Source organism: Phodopus roborovskii, unplaced genomic scaffold (assembly GCF_943737965.1).
Source record: "Phodopus roborovskii unplaced genomic scaffold, PHOROB, whole genome shotgun sequence".
In the NCBI taxonomy this organism is placed as follows: Eukaryota; Metazoa; Chordata; class Mammalia; order Rodentia; family Cricetidae; genus Phodopus; species Phodopus roborovskii.
The window spans coordinates 6,044,865-6,068,237 of NW_026125540.1; the positions used below are offsets into that span (position 1 = coordinate 6,044,865).

The following is a 23,373-nucleotide window of genomic DNA, read 5'->3' on the forward strand; positions in this document are numbered from 1 at the left end:
TTTTAGAAAAATTGAACTGGTACCTGAGATTCTTAGAGCAACTGTTTTTCAGTTCTCTATTGTTATTGGTAACTCACAGTCAAGTACTCAACCTCTTGAGCCACAGGTTGGTTTGTTTGTGTTTTTTTTTTTTGTTTGGTTTGTTTGTTTGTTTGTTTGTTTGAGACAGGGTCTCACTTGTAGCCCTGACTGTCCTAGAACTCAGTACATAGGCCAGGCTGGCTTCAAACTCATAGAGACCCACCTTCCTCTGCCTTAGGGATCAAAGATGTGCTGTATCACCCCCAGCTTGCATAATTGGTAATTAAATTTTTGTTTTAAATGTATTACATTTTATTTTTATGTTCGTGTGTACATGCTACAGCACACATATAGAGGTTAGAGGACAACTTGCAAAAGCCAGTCCTCTCTGTTCACTGTATGGGCCCAGGGATCAAATTCAGGTCCACAGGTTCAATGGCCAAACATCCTAACCATCTGAGCTATCTCATGGACTTAAACTTTAAAAAATGAATTAATTACTGTGATTAATTGAGAGGAGGGGAGGTGTCCTTGTGAGTGTAGCAGTCAGAGGACTTCACATGAGTTGATTGACTATCTTCCTTCTACCTTGTTTTGGAGCAGGGCTTTCTTGCGATGCTGCCTACTCTAGGCTTCTTGGCCTGGGAATTTCTGGCTGCTTCTCTTGTTTCTGTCTTCTCTCCATATTGCCTTATTAGGAATGCTAACATTACAGACGATTACTGTCTGGCTCTGGGTTTTTAGTAGGGTTCCAGGAATCAAACTTAGATTCCTAGGACTGTGCCTGAAGCACTCTTGATCAGACAGACTTCTCCCTCTTCCTCATAGTAGTGTTTTGTACAAATAATCATTAGCTCACCTGTGAAATAATTGTATATAGAGTGCACTAATACAAGGCTTACCCTGAGGCCCTGTTGTTGTCTGTGGTCTCTGTGCTGCCACTGGAGGTTGTGTTGATGTCCATGAATTGTGCTGCTGCTGGGGAACATGTTGAGGTTCATGTTCTACACTGTTCCCCCTCAAAAAAACTACGTGGTGGGAAGTTAAAGATCCATGCTGCTGCTGTCGCTGCCACCACTGCTGCCACCACCACCACCACCACCACAGGTGATTGTTATGAGCAAGGATGCTTATTTTGCAGTTGTATCAATGATACAAACTCATAATTGAGAGTAAGACACTTTGAAAGCTTCTATGATAGCCCTCCCTCTCCCCCCAAAAGAGAGTCCTTAAACATTGTGACAAAAATGTTGAAGGTAGCTCTTCACAGTAGTAGATGGCATCTGGAGGTGAGGGAGGGGCATGGCTCAGTTATCTTTAAGGGGCTGCCCATTAGGTTATGAGTATATGGGCAATACAAATTGAACTAATGATTTTTGTTTTTCTTTTTTGCATGTAGGGCACAAGGGTGGGAAGAGAGGAATGGGAAGTGAGTATGATCAGGGGTGCATTGTATGAAATTCCAAATAATCAATAAAGATATTATATTTGGGAAAAATAAGAAAGAAAAAGAAAAAATGATACAAGGCTTGGAAGTAACCTTCATATACTTACTACAAATTTCATAATGAAACAGTCTGGGTCTGCCATTACTACAAAGTAGTAGTAATTTAAGGGATTAGGTATGGAAAATTGATATTAATGAAATTGGAGTAAAAAGGCAGCATCTTGGTCTTTTTCAGTTGCTGAAAATCTGCTTGTGTTATGCAGAGCAGAAAGACAAATGATTGACCAAAGGTTTTCATCTCTGAGGGCTTCCATTCAAGGTAGAGTTCCTCCAAGAGGCGGCCCAAATCGGAGATTTTCAGAAAATGTCCTGAGGAATGCAAGGAAGTGAATGCCTTTCTAGTCCTCTCTCAGCTCCCACTGTTCTGGAAAAGGAAGCTCTTTGTATTGGGCCTTTGAATAAAGATCAGTCTATGCTTAATAAACTTTATAATTCTACTTGTTTATTATCTCTGTGTGTGAAGGTCAGTGGACAACTTCTGTCAGTTGATTCTTACCTCTCTTCACTATGGATTCTAGGGATGAACTCAGGTTGTCAAGCTTGTGGCCAATGTTCTTACTTGCCATGCGGTTTCCCTGGCCCTTTGCTTACACTGTTTTAAAGAAACCCCTTTAAAAGGACGCCCCAGACAAAGTTTGCAATGCAATATATGTATATATATATGAATATGAGGGGGAGAGAGAGAGAGAGAGAGAGAGAGAGAGAGAGAGAGAGAGAGAGAGAGAAGAAACTATGTCCAGTTTTAAATGTAGGGCAGGGCATACATTCTAAAATTAGTTTGTTTAGAATTGAGTAATCCAAATCACTGTTGAAAGTTGTGTGTTAGGACTGAGAGAGAGGACTGCATGTTAAGCTGTACTCAGTTAGGAATATAATACTTAGGTAGTAGCCTTGGTGGATGTGAAGAGATTTCTTTTTTATCTGTTTGCAAAGCTCTAATTTACTCAGCTTGGGAAGTGAAAATTTTCAATGTTCTGTCATGGTTTTAAGTACTATGCTTGGGAGATGATACACTACTAGCAGCTTTATGGGAAGACTGAGAATTGGAAGTTAGAGTAACGCATCCATGGCACCATGTTGTATCTAGCCTTTTTCTGTGTACTTGAAAGTTTAGTTTCTTCGATAAGTTTTTTAATTATAAAGAAGAAAATATAATAATTTTGACTGAAGGAAAAAAACAGGTGTTGGAATCTCTAACCTCAAAGAGAATTTTACATGTCACTGAGTAAAAAGACCTTCATTTTCACCTAATTATACCTTAAGATGTAGCTTTTGGAGCTCTTTAGTAGATCAAAAGCTACAGTCTAGGATGAGAGATGCTATACATTGAATATCACATGTGGTTCCACAGCATCAGCCATGTCGATATGGACTTTTCTCCCCTTTGTATTTATCCAGGCAATATATACCAAATGTCCCATATGTGCCAGGCTGCAAACTGATGTGGGCGGGGTTCATGGTCTCTGAAGCAATGACATAAAATGTATGATGTTTTCTGTCACATGATTTTTTGAACAAGATGAGCTGCTTGCTTACTTCTGGGGGTGGTCTCATTGACGTTACATTTAACTTGTAAAAGTTTAATCTTGCTTTGAATGTTGTACTATGGGCATATATTTCCTCATAAAACATCAAGGGAAAAACCCCACAGTACAGGTTTACTGATGCACTCTCATATCCCATAGGGCTTTGAATGGGCTGGCTGAATGGAACTGGTAATTGTGTTGAAGGCTTTGAGGAGATGACATACAATCTCCTGGTGAATGACAAAGCACTTCACAATTTAGTGTCTATTCAAGCATAGTTTTTGTGGGTTGGGAATGCTGCTCCCTGTTTGGCTGTGTATTCGGATTGGGAGGGGATGCCCCAGAGCCTGAATATAAAAAGAGTGTGTGTGTTGTTACAGTCTGCCTGCTGGTGAGATCTCAACAGCTGGGTCTCTAAAAAGCAAGAACATTTCTTCCTCCCCCCTTCAGAAAAAAAGCTCTCATGTCATGGTTTTTGCATCAACTTATTCAGTCATATACATATCTGCTACAGGGAAATGGGTGTTATCTATAACAACAACAACAAACTGGCATTACATATCTACTGGCCTTTGTGGTCTTAAGTGTTCTCAGTTTGTAGAGCCACTAAATACTTCTTCAGCTACTCGCCTGCTCTGCTTCCCAGATCTGGTTGGCCATTGGGTAGGAATGCTCTAGAGTCCTGTTCTAGGCCTCAGCCTAGGTTGTTACTGGCCTCAGAGTCCCCTTTCTACTACTGGGGGTCTTGTAACTTCAGTTGATCAGCGCTCAGTTTCCTTCCTTGGTTCCTGGGAGAAGGTACCATGTGTTCACGTGGGATTTGTCCAGCTGGGAAACTGCACATTGCTGTTCTTCGGCAGCAATTTACCTACTGGCCCTCAGTTGAGCAGAGCAGTACTGCCAGGCCCTATCTAAAAGTTTTCTAGAACTTGAGCATTGTGCTTTTCCCATGCTTATATTAAAACCAGAAAAGGGAAGGGCCAGAAAGTGGATAGACCCTGAATACAAGAAACATTTAAAAGTTGAATTTTGCCTGAAAAATATGTGATCTTAAATTAATAGTTTAATACTTTGACAGTCTGAATGAGAGTGTACCATTAAGTGTTAAATGAAATATTCTGCTTCTCTGTTTACTTACCTATTTCTTGATTTCAAGAAAAGTTACAGAGAAGGCATTAATTGTGATTTATTTAAAATGGAATGGCTCTTCAATTTGTGTCCACCTCTGTGCTTGCTGGCTTCTACAGATAACAAACCTGGGTGGACAGACAGAGTTGGAGCCCCGAGACTGCAGAGAAGAGCCCAGCTAGATGTGTTGCAATTTTGGCTTTGTGCTAATGAAGATTCATCTTTGGAATTTCAGGGCTCTGGTTGTGAGCTGGCATGTTTTCCCTTTGGGACCACCATTTGTAGGGCAGCTCGAATCTGTTCTGCAGGATATAAGACATTCTTCATCCCTCTTTCCTCACTTTTGATGGGCTACTAAAAGAGCCTCTCCTGGTTTCAGATGTTTGTAGAATTTAAATGGTCTTGTGTTTCTTAGTTGAATAGGACACTGAGTAGCAAAAAGGCTCCACTAGGTCACTGGCTGAAGAATGTCACCTGGTTCTTAACTTCCTGTCTTAACACCTGATGCCTCTTTGAGGGTGTGGCAAGTAAAAAACAAATTTAAGGCAGTCTCTTCCTGTGCACCCTTGACAGGGGACAGCCTTTCACATTCTTGATTTTAGAAATCTGGGAAGAGGTGCATTTTGAGAAAGAATCGTTTGGGGGGACAGTGGTCACTGTAAGAAGTAGCAGAGAGTCTCTGCAGCGGGTGATACTGTTACTTAGCCACAGTGTAGGTTCCCCTCATACTCCTGTTTGCTTTGTTTAGTTTAGATACAAGATGTTTCTGGCCTAATCAAGTTTGTTATGTAAGAATAGGCTTAACTGATCATCTGAGAAGGGTTCTTGTCTTTGTTGTCAGTCATCTTTGGACAGAAGTAACATTTTAGTAGCAATTTTATTACATGTTAATATTTAACTGTATGCACATGTCTTTGGCACATGTCGTGAGAACCAGAGCCTGCCCTCCTTCCATGCACCAAGAGGGCTCTGGGGGTTAAAACTCTAGTCTGGCTTGACAGCAAGTGCACTTACCTACTAAGCCATCTTGTTATTGCAGAAGTGATGATGTCTTAAGTAGTATATTTTAGAGTTTTCTTGGGAGGAGTGGGGTAGAAAGAAGAAAAGCTGTCAATCTGTTAAATAGACTTTGAGTAAACCTTTGTTTTTTTAATTATACATTGTGACAAAAGAACCAGGCTCCTGTAAGTTTTTACTACACTCTTTCCTTTCTCACATCTTTGTTTCTGAGCAGCCCTAAACTTTTGGCCTTGTCTGGTCATGCTTCAGTGACCAGCCCCCCCCCCCCGCCCCCCCAGATCTGTGAGCTCTTCCTTCCTGTGCAGTGTGCTCACCCAGAGCAGCTGAGCTCCTGAAAGCTGCCCTGCTGCTGACACGTCAAAGCACATTTCCTGTTTCTCAGCCTTCAGACAAGGCTGTCTCCAGGCTTGGAGGTTGGCTGTGAAAGATTTCATGAATCTACTTTGGTTACTTAGGAGGTAGCCACATTCATTATTTGACTTAGGTTACTGGTTAATTACCCAGAGTAGAACATGTTTCCTCTTTACAAGTTGAATGTTGAGAGAATAACAAAGACCAAATATTTTACAACACAGATATTTGAGTTTTAACTCTGAAATAGATTTTTACTTTTCAGTACTTCTGGTTTTAGTGACATTACTGTGTGTTATCTATTTTACCAAGTTTTGAATTTTAAGTAAATAAAAAAATTAACTAATTGTATCTAAAAATAATATAGACTGTGGTGTTTTTTTTTTTTTTTTTTTTTTTTTTAATAAGTTTTCCATGGTCTAATTGGAAAAAAAGGTCTTGCTTGGGATAGAAATGCAAATTTTATGCCCGTCTCTTCTTTCTAATTGGCCGATATTGCATTTATATTGTTTATTGTAATGGATAGATGTGTTTGTGATTTCTTTTAATACATACTATTGCTGTCATGTTTTTAGTTGACATAAAAATTATTCTCATTTAAGGAGTACTAGGTTGTGTTTCCATATATTTGTTTGTATTGTGTAATGTTCAAATCTGGGTAAACCTCTGGCCCCTAAAAATATTATGACTCTTTTTGATAGAAACATTCAAGTTCTTAAGGGGCTTTTATTAAAATATGTGGACTAGTATTTTCATGTTTTGTCAGCCTGCCATACATACACTAGACCCAGAATATTTCTCTCATCCAGCTCCCCATGATCTCCAACATTACTCTGTCAGCTTCTATTGAGATAACGTTTTTTATATTGCATGTATAAGAGAGACTGTATCTGTCCTGACTTAATATGCTGTCTCATTTCTACCCAGGTTTAAATGCCAGCACTTTGTTCTTTTCAGAGCTGCATAGTATTTCTTGATGTGTATACATCATTTTCTTTATACATCTGTCGATAACCCCGTTTTTCGGATAGTAGATAGCAGTAGTACTTTCATGTTGTTTTTGTTTGCTGTCTTTTTTTTTTTTTTTTTTAACTAAGAAAAGCTTCAAATGTACCCATGTGGTATTGAAGATTTGGTTAAGGCTTTTTCTGATAAAACCTGGTCTTTGGGGTTTAATAGAAGAAATGAATAGAGATAAATTGTATTGCTTCATAGTCCCTTTACGTGGTTTAATCTTTTGTTGTTTTATTTCTTTTTTTTCAATTCGATACATTTTGATCATGTTTTTTCTCCCCCTATTCCTCCCTACCACTACACCCACTCAATTTTATGTTGCTAGTATTCTCAAAAACAAAGCAGAAAAGAGAAAATCTTAACAAACTAACAACAAAAACTGCAAAATAAAAAGTTCTTAATAAATAAACATGGTTTATTATGCATTGGCCAACTACTCCTGGACACTTAGCCTGCTCTGTATTGTGGCTGATACCCAGTGACACTTCATTGGAGAAACTGATTTTTCCCTTTGTTAGCAGATAGAAATTGCAAATCTATTCATGGTTAGGGATGGGAACCAGTCTGTGCATGCTGCCAGTGCCTGTGAGGTCATGTGTATCAGTCATTCCTGTTATACCTGGAAGGTGCTGTTTTCCTGGAGTCATCCATCCCCTCTGACTCTTCAGATCTCCCACCTCCTTTTCCTTTAGGTCCCCTGTGCCTTAAGAGGAGGAGTTTGATGAAGACATCCATTGAATTCTGAGTACTCCAGCTAGGTGTGGTGGCAAACACCTTTGATTTCAGCACTGAGGAGGTAGAGGTGGGCAGATCTCTGAGTTTGAAGCCAGGGTGGTCAACATAGCAACCTCCAGGACAGCCAGGGCTACATAGAGAGACCTTGACTCAAACAAAACAGGAAAAGATAGTGCTCCAATGTCTCTCAGTCACCACACATTGTTCATTTGTAGTCTCTGTTTTATTTGCCACTTGCTACTAGAAGAAACTTCATAGAGAAAGATGAGGAAGGGCACTCTGTGTGCATAGCAGTATGTTCTTAGAGTCATTTTATTGCTGTGGTCCTTTAGCAAAGTAATAGTAGGGTTTTTTTTTTTTTTTTTTTTTTCTCCCCTCCCTAGGCCCATTACTTGTCCAGTCTCAGGTTCTTGGCCACTTTATCAGTGTGGTTTCATTTTATGGTCACCTGTAACATTAAAGTAAGTTCCCTCAGATACAAAGTTGTGAAGATGGATTACAGAGATTAAGAATTTGTGTGTGTGTGTGTGTGTGTGTGTGTGTGTGTGTGTGTGTGTGTGGTTTTGATTCTGTTGATTCTGTTAGATGCTTTGGTTTGGTGATTATGAAGGAGGTTAGCCATTTTTCTTTTCACTTAATAGATAAGAAAGAAATATGGGTTTGCGTTGTTTCTCCTGAGACACTCTTGGCAGTTTTCAGGTTCAGACAAAGAAGTAAGACTTGTAGGAGAAAATAGACAGGTCGGTTTTACAGACACACCTGTCCTTGGTGATCATACAATTGAGGGTATTTTGTTTGGTCAGTATGTGGCCTACCCTATCATTTTGGAAATTAACTCTTCTATAGTTTTCTACATGTAGCTTTTATAGATTAAATAGATGCATGCTTAAGTGGAAGATTTTATTTGAAAGCAGAACCGTTTGTTAGTTGTTCAGTGCTTAATATCTCCACATCTCTATGATATGCACTTTGCCTAGTATAGTGTGAAAATAATTAATTTCTTTCCGATGCAAGACCTCTATGCTTTGCCCTGGGTAGTCAGTCAGCCTGAAATCTCAGAGAGGCAGAAATGCGTTTCAGCCGCCCAAGGATGAGGAAAAGATGCTGTGACTGATGAAGACAGCACTTTAATTGAATAGGCTTTGTAGTAAGTGTCTTTGTAAGTGAAGATTTTTGTTTCATTTGCCTTTCCAGAACATTTGGTAGAAATTGCAAGGGAATGGAGGGGAGGGAGAGCTTTACATCTCAGTTGGCAAAAGAAGCAATGAAGAAATGATAGGAGATAAGCAGCTGATTCCTGTATTGAAAGGCGGCTCTTCCTTAAGTCTTGGAAGGCGACAGCACTGCTGTGAACCATTCACAGCTAACAGAAGCTTGTCTCAGTCTGGATTTTATTTTTTTATTTTTTTATTTTTTTTTTTTTTTTTGGCAAAACAATACTTTTTAATTGACTCCTCAACCAACTCCTAATCCAGCTTTGGAGAGAGACAAATGAAGTTGAAGTTAATCTACTTTATTTGTCTCTCTCCAAATGAAGTTGGGGTTAATCTACTTTATTTGTTTGTTTTTGTATTTGTAAGTGGAAGATTAAACTGTTGTAGCCATTTTGACTATTCTGAACTTTTGGTTGTCATTTTGTGTCTTCCTGAGGATAATCAAATCCCCTGGCCCCTTTAATGCCTTCCTTTAACTGTGGTCTCCTTCACTGTTGGCTTTGTTCAGAGATCTTCCCAGGCAGAGGTTGGACAGGTACACATGCTTTCTAAAGAAGGGTGTAAAGAAAAGTATGGAATAACAAACTCTTCTGCCCGGATTCATTCTTTTAACATTGGTGAAGTGGGTGGAGTTATTCTTAGAGCCCCAGTTTGAAGATGGTTATGCAGAAACCCATCTGTACTGCTGGTTGCCAGCATTTCTGGTACAAATATTGTCATTTGCTCTTGAGGCAATTTGCTATTTCAGTCCTAGATTCAGTTTTATAATATGCTGAGCAAAATAGCAGAGAAAAAAAAATCTTAAGTGGTAGTATAATCTGTAGTTTAAAAACACAGAGCAGTGTTTCCAGTAGAGGATTGTTTGGTGTATCTCCTTAACTCAGCTGTAAGGGCAATAGAAATTAATTTTTTCACCCCTGCCTGAGGCCAGGCTCCCTTGTCCTGACTGTCAGTAATTCTGTACCCTCCGAGAGGAATGGTAGTGTTTGTACAGTTAAGAGGTTTACATGGTATTTCTTTTAAGATACACTGTGTGTGTAATATGCCATGCTCATTTTGCTGAAAACAAGAATACACTCAGAAGTTATTCAGTACACGAATCAATTTTACATTGCAATAAAAATATGGACAAAGCAGGCCACTTTATAAAGAAAAATAGGTATGTACAGTTAGGGAGGCTGAAAGTAAACCACATGTTAAAGGTCTGGTGAGGGGCTCTTGCCTTAATCATGGTGAAGTATGACTATGTCTCTATGTGCTCCTCCTTTAAGCCACCAGGAGTCAATCATGGGTTCTTTGTACCAGTGACCCAGTCTGCATTGCATACTCAGCCTCTTCTCACCTACTAAATAAGGTGTGAGGAGTTAAGTTCTTGCATGAGTTTGAGGTGCAAACCATATTTGTAGCCATAGCACTTGTTTACAGAGATGTCAAATGTGATGTTGTATAACTGTTCCTACTGTTGTCCTTCACTGCCCCAGGCCTTAAAAGTTACAACTTTCATTGAGGGTGCCAAACATCTTGGCAGAGATTTGCATAGAGTCTTTATAGAGCAGAGCAGAGCATAGAAACTGTGGGCATAGAGTTTTGCTACCATTTTACTGAACTTTTGTCATAAAGCCTTTTAAAGGGAGAAAGCATATCCTGTAGGAAGTAGTATGTTACCTTATGCTTCTGGCTTTTACATTTTGGCCCCAGCCTGATGCATAGTGAGAAATTTGTCTTACAGTATGGCTCAGTGTACATGTGCACACATCATACCAGAGCCTTAAAAAATAGTATTATACTTACTGGTAGTTTGAAATGCACTTGCTGTGTTTTAATTCATGTAAAAAAAAAAAAATGCTGGTCTTGACTCTCAAAGTTGATTTTTTTTTTAAACTACTTTATGGATTATGATCTAGAGTTTTAGCCATAAGCAACCCACATTTTTCCAAGCCCTTCAAGTCTTGGCAGCATCCGTGAAATTAGGGGAGAGGTAAATGCATCTCCATATATGGAAGATTTGTCAGCGATAGAAATGGGAACAGAGCACAGTCTACTCAAAGACACATTGATGGACTTAGGCAGTTCAATCAGTAGTCCCTCTAGATTGGTGTAAACAGTGCTAAAATCAAACAGTGAACCAAATACCTCTGAAAGACATTTTTTAAATCCCAAGTGACAGACTACACATGGTAAGAGTTTGATACTTAAATATATCAGCTGTTAAAGGTGGGCAGCTGTGGATGGTTAGGTAGGCCACTGTACTGACATTGTTCCCCACAGAATCAGGCTCGTGGGACCCCATAACCAGCTGTCTGCACAAGCTTCAATCTCATGAAAGCTAATTCCACAAATATAAATTCCATCATTAGCCTGAAGTTGGCTGGGTTGTAAAAAAAAAAAAATACAAATAATTTTTGGTGTTAGTATTTGATTTAAAAGAAAAAAAATATTCTAGTCCATAACCTTTTTTCTGCATTGTGGAAGTGTGGATTGATGTGATTGGCTCAGGTAAAATGACTGAATAGCTTTCTCCCACACGGAAAGGGGGAAGGGAGTTAACTTCTGCTGGTTGGTATAAGGAACTGTAATCTTTTCAAACTCTATTGTGAAGTTCACTCACTGTGTTCAAAGGAAATACTGAATATTAAAAGGGAAAGCGGGGGAAGAAAATTCCAGGAAACTGAAAAGTGAGGTTCATTAATGCGGCTTCTAGTTTTCTTTTGGAAAACAGTGATGACTTCAGGATTAACTAGCTTCTGTCCATAGCCTCATGTTTATATCTTGAGAATATCCTTTTTTTTTTTAATCTAGTAAATTGCCTTTTATTATTTGATAACTGATTAATAGTACTGCTAACCTCATGCTTCTCAGAGTTGATGGACATGTGATCACTCTTTAAGAATATTCTGGAATCTCTCTTCTTGAAGCACAGTCTATATGGAATAGCATGGTTGAGCTGAAGAGAATCTTGGACATGATGAAGCTGATCTCAACATCCACAGACCTGATGGATGTTAAGAACAGATTCGGGGGCTCACTCTACCCCAACTGAATCCTAGTATCAGAATGTTTCCAAAGCTTTCCAACCATTGTCCAGACCGGCAACCACTCATTTTCAAGTTAGGAAAAGGAAATTGGATTGATTGTGTTGGATTATTGGACTTATGAATATCTGAAGGAGAAACTCTGTTCTGATAGGGAAATGGGCTAATAAGCATCAGTTAGCAAGCCCTGGGTGAGGCTGGTCAAATGGTGTTTATATTCTTGGGTACTGACTATGTAGGTGAGTCCAAGCAGTTTGAAGATGAGCCATCCCTGGTCCACAGGTTTGTAGTTCAGCAGGCTTTTGCAAAAGTGAGTTTTATGGTGACTATTTCAATCCTTGGGGAATGTGCTTCAAGCCTATATAGTGCTGGTCCTCAGGCTTTTCCTGTGTCAGCTTCACAAAGTATAGGAACAGCTAGAGTTCCTGCCTTTCAGCTCATGAACTATTCTAAGCATCTAGGAAGGCACACGGGCTTATATAATTAGTACCCACATTTTGCCTCCAAATTTTGACAAATACCACTGTTCTTCTATAAATAGCCTTCTTACCTCTCTACAGGTAGCCACTACATCTAGAGCAGGTATTTTGAGGATGCCTGGGGATGCTTTCTGAAGCCCATGAAATGGCTAAGTTGACAAATGTGGGACCATAAGTCCTATGTAAGACTGCCCACCCCTTTTAACGCACAAAGATGTTATTTCATACAAATCTCAGTCAACAATTCAATTTTCTTTAAAAAAAAAAAAAATGTCAGTATTATGGTCAGTATTTGTTCATGGACATGACCTGGTCTCATATTTAATACTAAAATGAGGAAAATTAAAGCCATATAGCTTGGAAACCTTTTAAATTGCAGTGGCGTAGAGGGGTACAGAAGGGGGAAGGCTGCCAGAAGTAGGCAGGGAAGTTTTCATTGCATTTTTTTTTAAGTATAGAATATTGACATTTATGGGGAAATGATTAATTGAATAGTCCAATATACTAAAGAAATTGTGGTTCATTAAAAATCAGTTTCTATTTACAGTGGGTATAGTTGCTTGCACTTTAATCCAAACAGGTGAAAGTTAAGATTATGTGCCATTAAACAGGAAGCAGATGAGGGCTAATTAAAGTTCTGTTGATGGTAAAAGGGTGACTGATCAAGGAGCAGCTGGTTTCCCAGTTTGAACAGAAATTCATTCTGTTGTATGAGAGTAGCCCCCTGCAAGCTCTCCTGTGTCTCGGAGGTCAACAACAATTCAGGAGGCTACTGCTCACCATGTGACTTAGAAGCGTGCTCTTCAGGCCTCAGGGGAAGGGATCACAGCTCATGATTTCTAGTGATACTTTAGCATGTCCTGACACCACCCAGAAAAGATGATGCTCTTTTCTGTGCCCTCCAAGAAAGGGTCCAGGATTTAGTTCTGTATTTTTTATTTGTCCCAATCTTCTATGGTATAAGAAGGTTGGTGCCCTGGTGTGCTGTTATGTTGGAAGTAACTTGGAAGTGCTAGAAGAGAAAGATACTTCCTTTTTTAAAAGAAAAGTGTTCTCTGGGAAACTGGATAATCCAAAGGATGCATTTACATAGTCACTGGTTGGACATGTTTTGTCAATGAAAACAAATCTGGAGGTAGGGTGTTTGTTACAACAATTGCAGCCTCTGCCTCTGATGTGTTGTACCAAAGATTTTAAATAGAGTACACACAAGTTATCAGTCTGCAGAATCAGCATTCTAGGACCATTTATCAGGGGTGTGAGGTAAAGATGCACAGACTGTAGCCTGACACTGGGCAAGCTTTGGTACTGCACTTAGTAGGCTATCTGGACTCAGAACAAGACAGATCTTGTACACTTAGTGCAGTGTTTGATGAAGCACATCCCCCCACATACCGTCATCCCTGCTGCCACCTTTTAAGAAACAGTATTTAACTCTACTTGGAATTATTGCCTTATCATTTATTGTGGAGCTTGGGGAAGATGGTAAAGAAGTGTTGCTATGGCACATGTGGAGGTGAGGACATCTTTCAGCAGTCAGTTCTTCCCTTCTCCCTTTATATCTTGAAGTCAAGCGTATTTAAACCAAACACAAATGATATGTTGCTTTGCATTGAAGTCTAAAACCAAGGTAGCAAATCCAGCATCTTTGATTGTCAGTCCCCCTCCTTTTCCCAGGACCACCGTGCTCCTCGGCCAGTTGAAGTTGTTTGGATTTGTGTGGTTTGCAAGTTTACAGGTTCTTTTAAATCCAGGAGTTAGAAAAATTTCAATGTGTTGTTTATGAGATAGGGTCATATGCTGTAGGCCAGACTGGCATCAGATTCCCAGAAATCCTCAGCAAATGACACCCCACTATCAATTAGCATTGGGTGTGCAGGCACTACATCCAACTAAAAACTGAACTGACAGGTGGATTGAGTGCTCCTTCCCTCAGTACATACTCACCTGTCTTCATGAGTTGACCTACATTTGTAAAATACTCAAGCTATTTGTTGATGTCTTTTGGTTTGATAGTAGCTGTGACTTTTAGGTGTGGCTGAAACTTTGTAGTGCTCAGCTGCCTTGAGGAATCATGGAAGGAATGAAGTCAGAGGACAGGCTCCCTCATGGTGGAAGAAGGAAGGTGGGTGGGTGTGCTGAGAGTACGGTTCTTAGACTATCACCTGCTTTTACAGTTGAGTTCTGATGGGAATAGTCATTAGCCATTTAAATGTGTGTCATTGTGTCTGGGGCGGGGCAGGAGGTGCATGTAGTTTAGAGGTGGCTACAGTATTTCACAAGAGTGCATTAGGGAACTAAGGATATTAGAGTCCTTCTTGGTTGAGGCTCACACTTGTCCAAGTCAGCCGTGGGTCATTCTTGGTCTTGGATTCTTTTTATGAACGTACCAGAATATTAACAAAGGTGTGAGTAATTTGTTGCCAGTGTGTTTGTGTTCATAACAAATAAGTCATTGTTGCATTGTAAGGCATTAGTTCCCTTAAGGCATTATTTCCCTTAATTTCCTTTAAGCTGTTGAAAAACACCTGAAAGATTTCGTTAATCCTAGATAATGACTTCAAGAAACAAAGATAAACTATCAGAATATAAGAATTGAGTTTGTGTACCTACCAGGTGTTGAGAACGATGGATAAAATGTTTGAAAACAGTAGACCTCATGGAGGGAGGCTTTTAAATTTGTATTCAGCAATAGTTCCCACTCCAATATTTTACTATCTTAGATGTAGGTAGGTAAGGGAGAACAGAGCCAAGTCTCATAAATCATAAGACAAAAAGTGAAGGCTAATTAGACATAAAACCACACCATTTCATCTCAGCAGTCCCTAGAGTGACACCTGTATCTGGAGCCTATATTCTCCACGCAGGCTGCAGTAGCATTCTTAAAACCAAGGACACTTAGCCTGCTAGGGAAGAACTATTTTCTTTCTTTTAATTTTTTAAAAATAATTTATTTTTATTATCTGTGTAAATAGTTTGGGGCACACACCTCTGACACATGTGATCAGCAGAAATGAAATAGATGGCACCAAAACGCTGACAAAGTTTACTTTAGTCTTTTAAACTTTTAACCCTTAAAATTGATCTGAACATCTACTCTGCACTTACTTTTATGCCCAATTAAAGTTTTTTATTGGGAGGAAATAGGTCCTAATGCAATACTTGGTTTAGATTTTTATTTTGTTTTCTGTTTTTTTTTTTTTTTTTAATTCTTGTAGCTAAATAGATAAAAGTACTTAATTACATTTTAATGCTGTGTGTTTATAGAACCATTTTAGATTCAGGAACAAAAGTGGTATAGCCTGTAAAATAGACAAAGATTTTCATTAGGAAACAGCAGACTCACTTTAGCGGCAAATGAGATTCCTCTTCGTACTTTCTTGTAGTGGGGCCTTGTGTGTTTAAAATAGCTATTTGCTAAGAGCAGCAAAGAAGGTTTGTTTTGTGAGCAGTCTAGAGAGATTGCTCAGCAGCTAGAGGCACTTGGGGCTCTGACAGATGACCTGGGTTTCATTCCCACCACCAACATGGCATCTCAACATCCAGTTCCAGGATCCACTACCTTCTTCCAGCCTCTGGGGACCAAGCACAGACATACTACATAGATGTACATGCAGAGAAAACACCCATGCCATGTTCTCCACACCTTGGGTCCCAGAACCCTGGCTGGGGCAGCAAGGGAATGAAGAAAGGACACATGTGGACAGGCATACATACAGAAGCAACGAAGATGGGGTTCTCTCATTCTCCACTACCAGGCAACCTGGAACTTGAGCATGTTGTTGGGGTATAGCACAGGGGGAGGGGCTAACTAGTCTGGGTAGGAGGAAATCTCTGTAGAAGAGCAGTCTCAGACTGTAACAGACGCCTGACTCCCCAAGAGCAGGAAGCCACGGTTGATAGCTTTGCCTAGCCCATATGGGTAATGGCTGTGCCCATGTCAAAATACACATTTGCTCAGAATTTCACTACTTCAGGGCTTCCTCTGCTCCCTATAATCCCTCACCCCCTTTCCTATTTCTTAAATGTTTAAGATTACTCTTAATACTTAGCTGAGGGCAGGTTCACTGCAATGCTCCACACTAGGCTATAAAGATGGTAAGGAAGAGTATAACAACCATTGCATACCAACAAAGACAAGGACTGCTTTAAAGGTTAAAAAACGATTAAAACCCCAAAGCTCATCAAGGATTGTTTTTATAATACTAACAAGAGAAATAATCTGATCATAAGCCTTTTGTAAGTGGCACTATAAAATTGGACCATATCGTTGGTACCATTATTAAGTCTAGTCAGCTAGGACATGGACCCAAGTCAATTTACAGTTATATCTGTTTTTAAATGAAGGAACTTTTGTCACTCATATGTATTGGTAATCCATGTGATTACCAATTTAAATGACACTTAAATTGCAGGGCTGTATAATTAAATAATTGAATGGAACCCATTGGGACTCCGGGTGATTAGAGCAGTACCCCTCAAAGTAAAGGGAGTCATTAATTAATATGAATAGGTATGGAAGAATGTGGCCAGGTTGTTGGATTGAAAAGCTGTGCTCTGAGGCTGTAAGTCTAGTAAGCTTTTTCCATGACCAGATTTATCTCTATGTATATAATGACCAGACATCTCCGAAATAGAACTGCTGAATTGTTTCCCAGTTTAAGTCTCTTCATACTTGAAATCAGGCTCTTCATTGGATGCAAGTGGATGTTCCACACCTTTGGGGAATATGAAAGCATGCTGTTTTTTGTCACATCTCTCCTTTAGCACCTCAGGTCTCACTCACCTGTTCTCTGGTGACCAGTGCTGTTCTTTGGCATTGAGGCCATCTTCTGTTTAGAGAGTTGGTAGGGATAGAGAATTCTTTCAGAGAAAGTCTTTGCCAATTCTCTTGAACATGGCCCATGTGGATAATGATTTTGCCAGTTACCCATGGGCCAGTTGGTTTTGGAGTCCTCAGCAGACCATCCCCATGTCAAAATATACATTCACCCAGGATTTTACTCATGGAGGATTTACTCAACTCTGTATGGACCTTTGCAGTAAAGACAGTTCTAAGAAGTCATAGTTGCACCCACAGTTGTGATGCCCCTAGAGTAATCCTAATGATCAGTATTTGAGAGAAAGCATAATTTTCTTAGTTGCTATCTCGGATATGATCTTTCATTTCTCAACTAGCATATCTTTCCTTTCCTGGAGCAATCTTGTTGACATTTTGATATAGGCTGCCAAAGACACACACACACACACACACACACACACACACACACACACACACACACACACACACACAGAGCACTAAACACTCTGAGAATTAAATCTACAATTTTTGTAGGGGGAGAAAACACAAGGATTGTAGTGCAGCTGTGAGGACCTGGAAACAAGCATGAGGAAGCCTGTTAAACAGGAAGTTTGTGATGAATGACTTAATCAAGTTGGAACCATTCATAATGGCTTAAAAATTCCTGTTTATATATTCTTTTACTTCCTATAACAATGTAGCTAGTTTATTTCTCTCACTTTGTGCAAAGAGATATCCCAAGCCCTTGCATGTGTGCTAATGGGTAGTCCTCTGAGAACATGGCTATTGACAGATATTAAGAGCCATCTTCACTAGGCCACTGACTGATGCTGGGTTGACCAGTTCAGACTAATTCCAGAGCACCTTTGGCTCTAACTCATCAGGTATCTCCCAAGTGCTTCCCTTGATACCCATGACTCCCCTCACCTACATGGCAGCAGAATCTCCCACATCCTTTGCTCAGCGAAAGACTACATGAAAGTAGTCTTCCTTACTCTGGAATGATTTGAGTTAAAATAAAGCAATTTAGAGGAAAACGTGTGGCAATCTATAGTTACATGTTGGATGGCCTAGAGAGGGTCATTGTCTGAAGGGTGTAGACCAGATGAGTTGAGTTGCTTTTAACTTGTGTTAGGACTTTTAGGACAATGCATCTGGCAGCTTTGGGATCACCAGAGAAATGCCATGACTTTAGTGTAGACAGATGATGGTTCACGAGGCATTCATGTGAAGAGAAGGCTCTGGAAAATGAAATCATCTTTATGGAAAGGCATGGGTTAACTGTCCATAGCAAATCTTCTGTTACAACATATTTTTGAGCCAAATTCTGTACACACTGTTGATGATTTGTATCTTTTGACATAATACACACACACACACACACAGTTGAGTAAATGTCACACAATTTCTTTCTCATTTACAAGCACACTGGATTATTTTAAGTCATTAGTAGCTCAGGTTGGGAACTCTATTGAATAGTGATTTTTGCTACTTTGAATCTTTAGCTCATTTTCACTTGGGGAAGTATAGGAAGAGACAGTGTAAGAGAGGAAGCAGGAGGAGAGGGGACTGAGGCTTGCTGGGTGTCTGTAACAGTTGTAAACAATAAGAAAGTTTAGAAATTAAGTACAATGTTTGGAAAATCTAGTTTGGCTAGCATTTTCTGAACAAATTTACAGAATTTCTACAAGTGGGAACTTTTGGGACATATGTTTTTGTCTCAGAACATTGAGGTTCTTTGTGTTGATTACCCATGCAATCAAGTGTCAGTTCTTAACAGCTGAAGGTCTCTGGGGACCATTGTGTTTTCCTTGTGAGTTGCCAAAGCCTTTTTACATAGGCTTTCCCTAGGACAATGCACACCTGAAACTCACACTACAGCTGCTGTGGTTTTCTGTCATAAAGAGGAGCCCACTGGAAAGCAAGTTGTGTTGTATAACTCTATCAGCCATTAAGCCAGATTATGGGTTTTATAAAGTAGTAGATGGAATTATTTCTACTCCTTCAAGGTAAATTCATATAACTTCAGTGCTTTGTTTAATTCTTGATACAAGTGACTGCAAAGAGGTAACTTTTGTCAACCTGCAGTAGTGTTGTAGGTAGAGTCACAAATCACAAAGCCTTTCTTTGAATTTTATCTAATGGGGGGGAGGACTGCCTTGGTTTTCCATTTCTAAAGTGGGGCTGGTAAAATCTGTAGTCCTCCCTATTGGGTTGTTACAAGAGTGGAATGAGATGTAGCCACAGTAGTAAACCATAAAAGAAGAGCCTGTGTATAAGGTACAAAGGCCAGGATTTCGTGGACAAGATGCATTCAGTGTAAATTGCTATCTAGTGGTTATTCTTGGTTGAAAAGACAGACCAAGGATGTGCTTACAGTAGGAAAGTAGAAAGAAAGAAATATAAAAAGACCGTGACTATCAGGTAGCGGCCTTCACCCAGGCTGAGAAACAAGCTCAACTGTGGCTCAGGTCAGACTCCAGGAGCCAGGGCCTGCATGAAGAAAGATGCCTAGGAAGCACCAGATCCACCAGCAGTGACGGGAGCTGAAACCAGTAATCAGAGAGGGACACGTTTTCAACACAGACCTCAGGGGTGAGAGTTACAGAGAAAAGTGACTTAACAGCTAGTTCCTCACCTCTGGTTTTTGTTGGAGATCAGCATTCCTAGAAATCTACTACAGTGGATGAGTGGCTTCAGTGTTGTTTTGTTTAAATCACATGCCCTTTTTGATAGGGCATTGTTATTTATGCAGTGCACATACATTGTGTGCATTCTACAGTATATAGTTAAACACAGATTTTTAAATGAGTTTTAAAACTTCAAAGTAAATACAAATTTTAAATATTTACTTTTGCACTTCAGTGACTACCTGGTGATTGCCTGACTGGGAGGTTAAAAGCATCTTGGATAGGGAGGGTAAGGTACAAAGTGAACTGTCTTGTGTCTTCCTGGTTCTCCCCCTTCCACACAGTGCCTAGCTTCATCCACCCTAGGATGGTACAGCTGATCTCAGTCCAAACAGTCCCAGTGGAGATCCTAACTAGAGCCATTGAAGCACCTCTGCTCTGGACACCAGTACTGTAGAAATGGACTTTAGTATTTCAATTGAGACAATGCATATGTTGAAAAACTACCATAACCTTCCTTGACAAAACCAGTTGCTATTTTCAGTAAATAATACATAAATGCCTTGTATTAGTGGGAACAGTGGAAAGTCATGAGAGAGAGAATGTAATATAAACAAGTACAAAACATTCTAAAGATGCTATTATCCTAGTAGTGTTAGCTTCATTCACATTGATGGAGGTAAGCATTTTTACATGTACTACCTCATTTAATATGTTGGACTGTTGTCCTTGAGATAGGGCTGAGGGGGAAAGTCCTGTACTATGTATGAGCTGTCACAATTTAGAACATGAATGGATGCCTGTGTATAGTAAGATACCACATGTACCCTGTAATGTTTTCAGGGTGTCTGTCATCAAAGGTTTATTGAATTCATCCTCTATGCAGAACATCTAGTAGAGACTTTGAGATTAGAAACAAGTTTTTATTTTCTTTCTTGTGTTTAAGGAACTTGGGAGTCTGGTCTTTAGAGGGTTAGGGTAGAATGAATACTCAAGAGCAAAGCCAGTTGAACATCAAAGTCCACCAGGGTCTCTGTCTATCTTACTTGCAGAGCTTGTTGAGTCTGGCTTCCTTGGAATGTCTTGTACTACTTGCAGTGTTCAGCCATGCAGGTAGCATCAGGAATGTGGCTGAGACTTGATTGGATCTAGAAAGCTAGAACACTGTAGGGCAGTATGGCTAGTACAGAGGGGATGGATGCCCTGCCTTAGCCATCTAATAGTGTCATTCAAAATAGGGTTTGAGTAAGTGTGCAATCCTCGGTTCTCAGTGTTGCTTTCCTCACTATCTCAGAGCTCTAACAGTTGCAGGCAGCTCTCGACAGAGAATTGTGGACACAGTATGGGTAATAGCAGCACTCCCACACCCTGCCCCTTCTTTAATGTCTCACTGGCTGCATGAAAAACAGGAATTTATGAAACAAACTCTGCACAGCAAACTTCTTTCCTGTGTGTGTGTGGGGGGGGGGGGTAATTGTTGGCAAAGTTAGTATACAGCTCTGTTGCTCAGAGTGACCTGAAATGTCCTCAGAAAAATATGTAGTGTGATATTTTGATAAGTAAAGAATTGCTGTGGCCCAAACAAAAGCAAAAATAAAAAATAAAAAAATCCAAGCAGTTAGTGGATACTAACTCTGAAGTTAGTGAAGTATTTTCTGTTTTTAAATTTTTTGAAGATTTCATTATTATTGTCTTCTTCAGTTCTTTTGAAAATGCCCCTCCCTCGTGTGTGCTTGCCATGGTCTGGCAGAATCTTCCTGGGCATTATAGAGTTGTTTCCCTGCCTCCCCCATCCCAAACCTTCCCACAGACCCATTAGTTGCAGGCAGTCAGGAAGCTGATCACTGGGAAGACCTCCTCCCCCATACTCCTCTTTGTTATTAACTAAACCTCTCCTCCAGAGGTTTCATCAGAGCTTATTTATCTGTGTCGCTATTGTGTTCAGAGAACAAAATTGTCATGATGGAATATTGTCCAAAACCCAGTCTTCCACCATGTGGACGGCATTGCGGGATGCAGGTTTGCAGAGCTGGCTGCTGCTTTGAAGGAGGAATTGGGAATTGTGATCACTGGTGTTGGTGGACATGGCAGCCAAAGCCTTAGCTCAGGCTTATAGGGCTGGGGAAAGGATGATAGAGAGATGGGGACAGCAAGGTTTTTGAAAATATATGGGGATTGAGATACAACACGAAAGAAATGTATGTCTTAAACTCTTTGGGAGATGTTTGGAGTTCAAGACCTGGCCCCTCTTAGCGGGCTCAGAGTTGTGATAGATCATAAGTAGGAGTATAGATCGAAGTCTTAGAGGAGAGAGAGACTACTACTGGCACATACCCACATAACTGCCTGGCATCCAACCAGAAAGCTCCTGCCGTGTCACGTCTGATCCACCCTTGCCATGCATCGTGGCAAAAAGAACTTGACATCTAGCTGTTGTGTTGCAATCTTTGGGTGGAATGTAGTGCAGAACGTGTTTTGAAATGTGGGTTTCTAAGCTCTCTTGGGCCTCTCTCTCTGACTTTTGTCTTTAGAAAGTGAGATTACCACGACACTCTTTGTTTTCCATCTCTTGTAGAGAAAAGACATGAAACATGAATGTGTCAAGGTCATGTGGAAGTCTGACCCTGTATTGTTCTGCTCTGGTACAATGGTTGGCACATGAGCACCTTCGTTCCCTGTAACAGCATGAGGATGTGGGCATTGTGGCTGCCTCCTCGGGTGACCACAAATCTAGCTAGAGTCTTTTTGTGGTCCAAAAGGGGCCACAGAGTATTTGGGCAGCTTAGCCTTGCACTCAGTTGGCAGAAAAGGTCAAAGAGTTGAGCAGCCATGTGCATAGCTCTGCTCTGAAGATTGTGAGCTACCTACAATTCTTTTTCTGGCTTTGGGATTCAGTCTCTCAGGATCTAATCGAGCTGCCAAATGAATAGATAGCAACTGTGCTGGGCAGAAAACTTAAGACAAGATACCTCCTTGGGTAAGTGTTTTCACTTCCCTAGATGTGTAGGCCACAGACTCCCTCAAATTCAAAAGCCAAACTGGGCTTTTCTTGTCTTTATCAAAGGACTAGGGCATTATCTGAGTATTTGTAGTGTGCACACACTTGCCTTGGGTTTGTTTTGCTGGCCTATACACCCCCACTGAATAGGAGCAGAGGAACATCACTTAAGGTTGCTTTCTTCACCCTGTTTCCTTTCACATTGTCCCTCTGAACAAAGTGCACCCTCTTTTACAGGGTCCTGAAGTTGGTGGGGATTTTGCTCTTTGTTAGAGTTCTTAAATGTAAATTTTAAATGTTTCTCAAAGAATAGATGAATTTAGGTATTAATTTGGGGGCTGGGGTTTTTTTTTTCTCTTCTTTTTTTTTTTTGGAATGGGTCTTTCCACGTAGCTCACAGTGGCCTCAGACCTTTCTCAAAGTGCTGAAACTTATAAGCGGATGCTGAAGGTCTTTGCAGTCTTAGTTCCTGAATAGGGATAGATCCTGCTTTTATCTCTCCATTCTGTGATCTCATGGACCCAGTGATAGAGAATGTCTCACTTTGTGATGTTTATTTTACCTGAAAAAATTGGAAAGGGCTTTGTTTTTGATAAGGTTCGAAAACTGTATAAAAGAAATACAGCTATATGGGCTTGTGTGTGTGTGTGTGTGTGTGTGTGTGTGTGTGTGTAAATGTAAAAATACAGTTGTGTTTATTCAATTAGAGACATAAGTTAAGTGCTATTTAAAAATGTTTTCTTTCTTACACTAATTTGAGATCTTTTATAGTGGTTTTATTACTACTGTTCAGAGCTGGTGGAATGGCTCTGTTGGTAAAGGCCCTCATTGCACAATCCTAGCCTGGTAACCTGAGTTTGATCCTCGGAACCCATGTAAAGATGGAAGCTGAGAAGAAACTCTGAAATGTCATCTTT

General features: G+C 40.1%; 1 protein-coding gene across 1 annotated transcript in view; it reads left to right on the forward strand.

The window, feature by feature from the left end:
* Window positions 1–23,373, forward strand: part of Foxo1 (forkhead box O1) — a 74,441-nt gene that overhangs the window by 45,886 nt on the left and 5,182 nt on the right. The window lies entirely within an intron of this gene.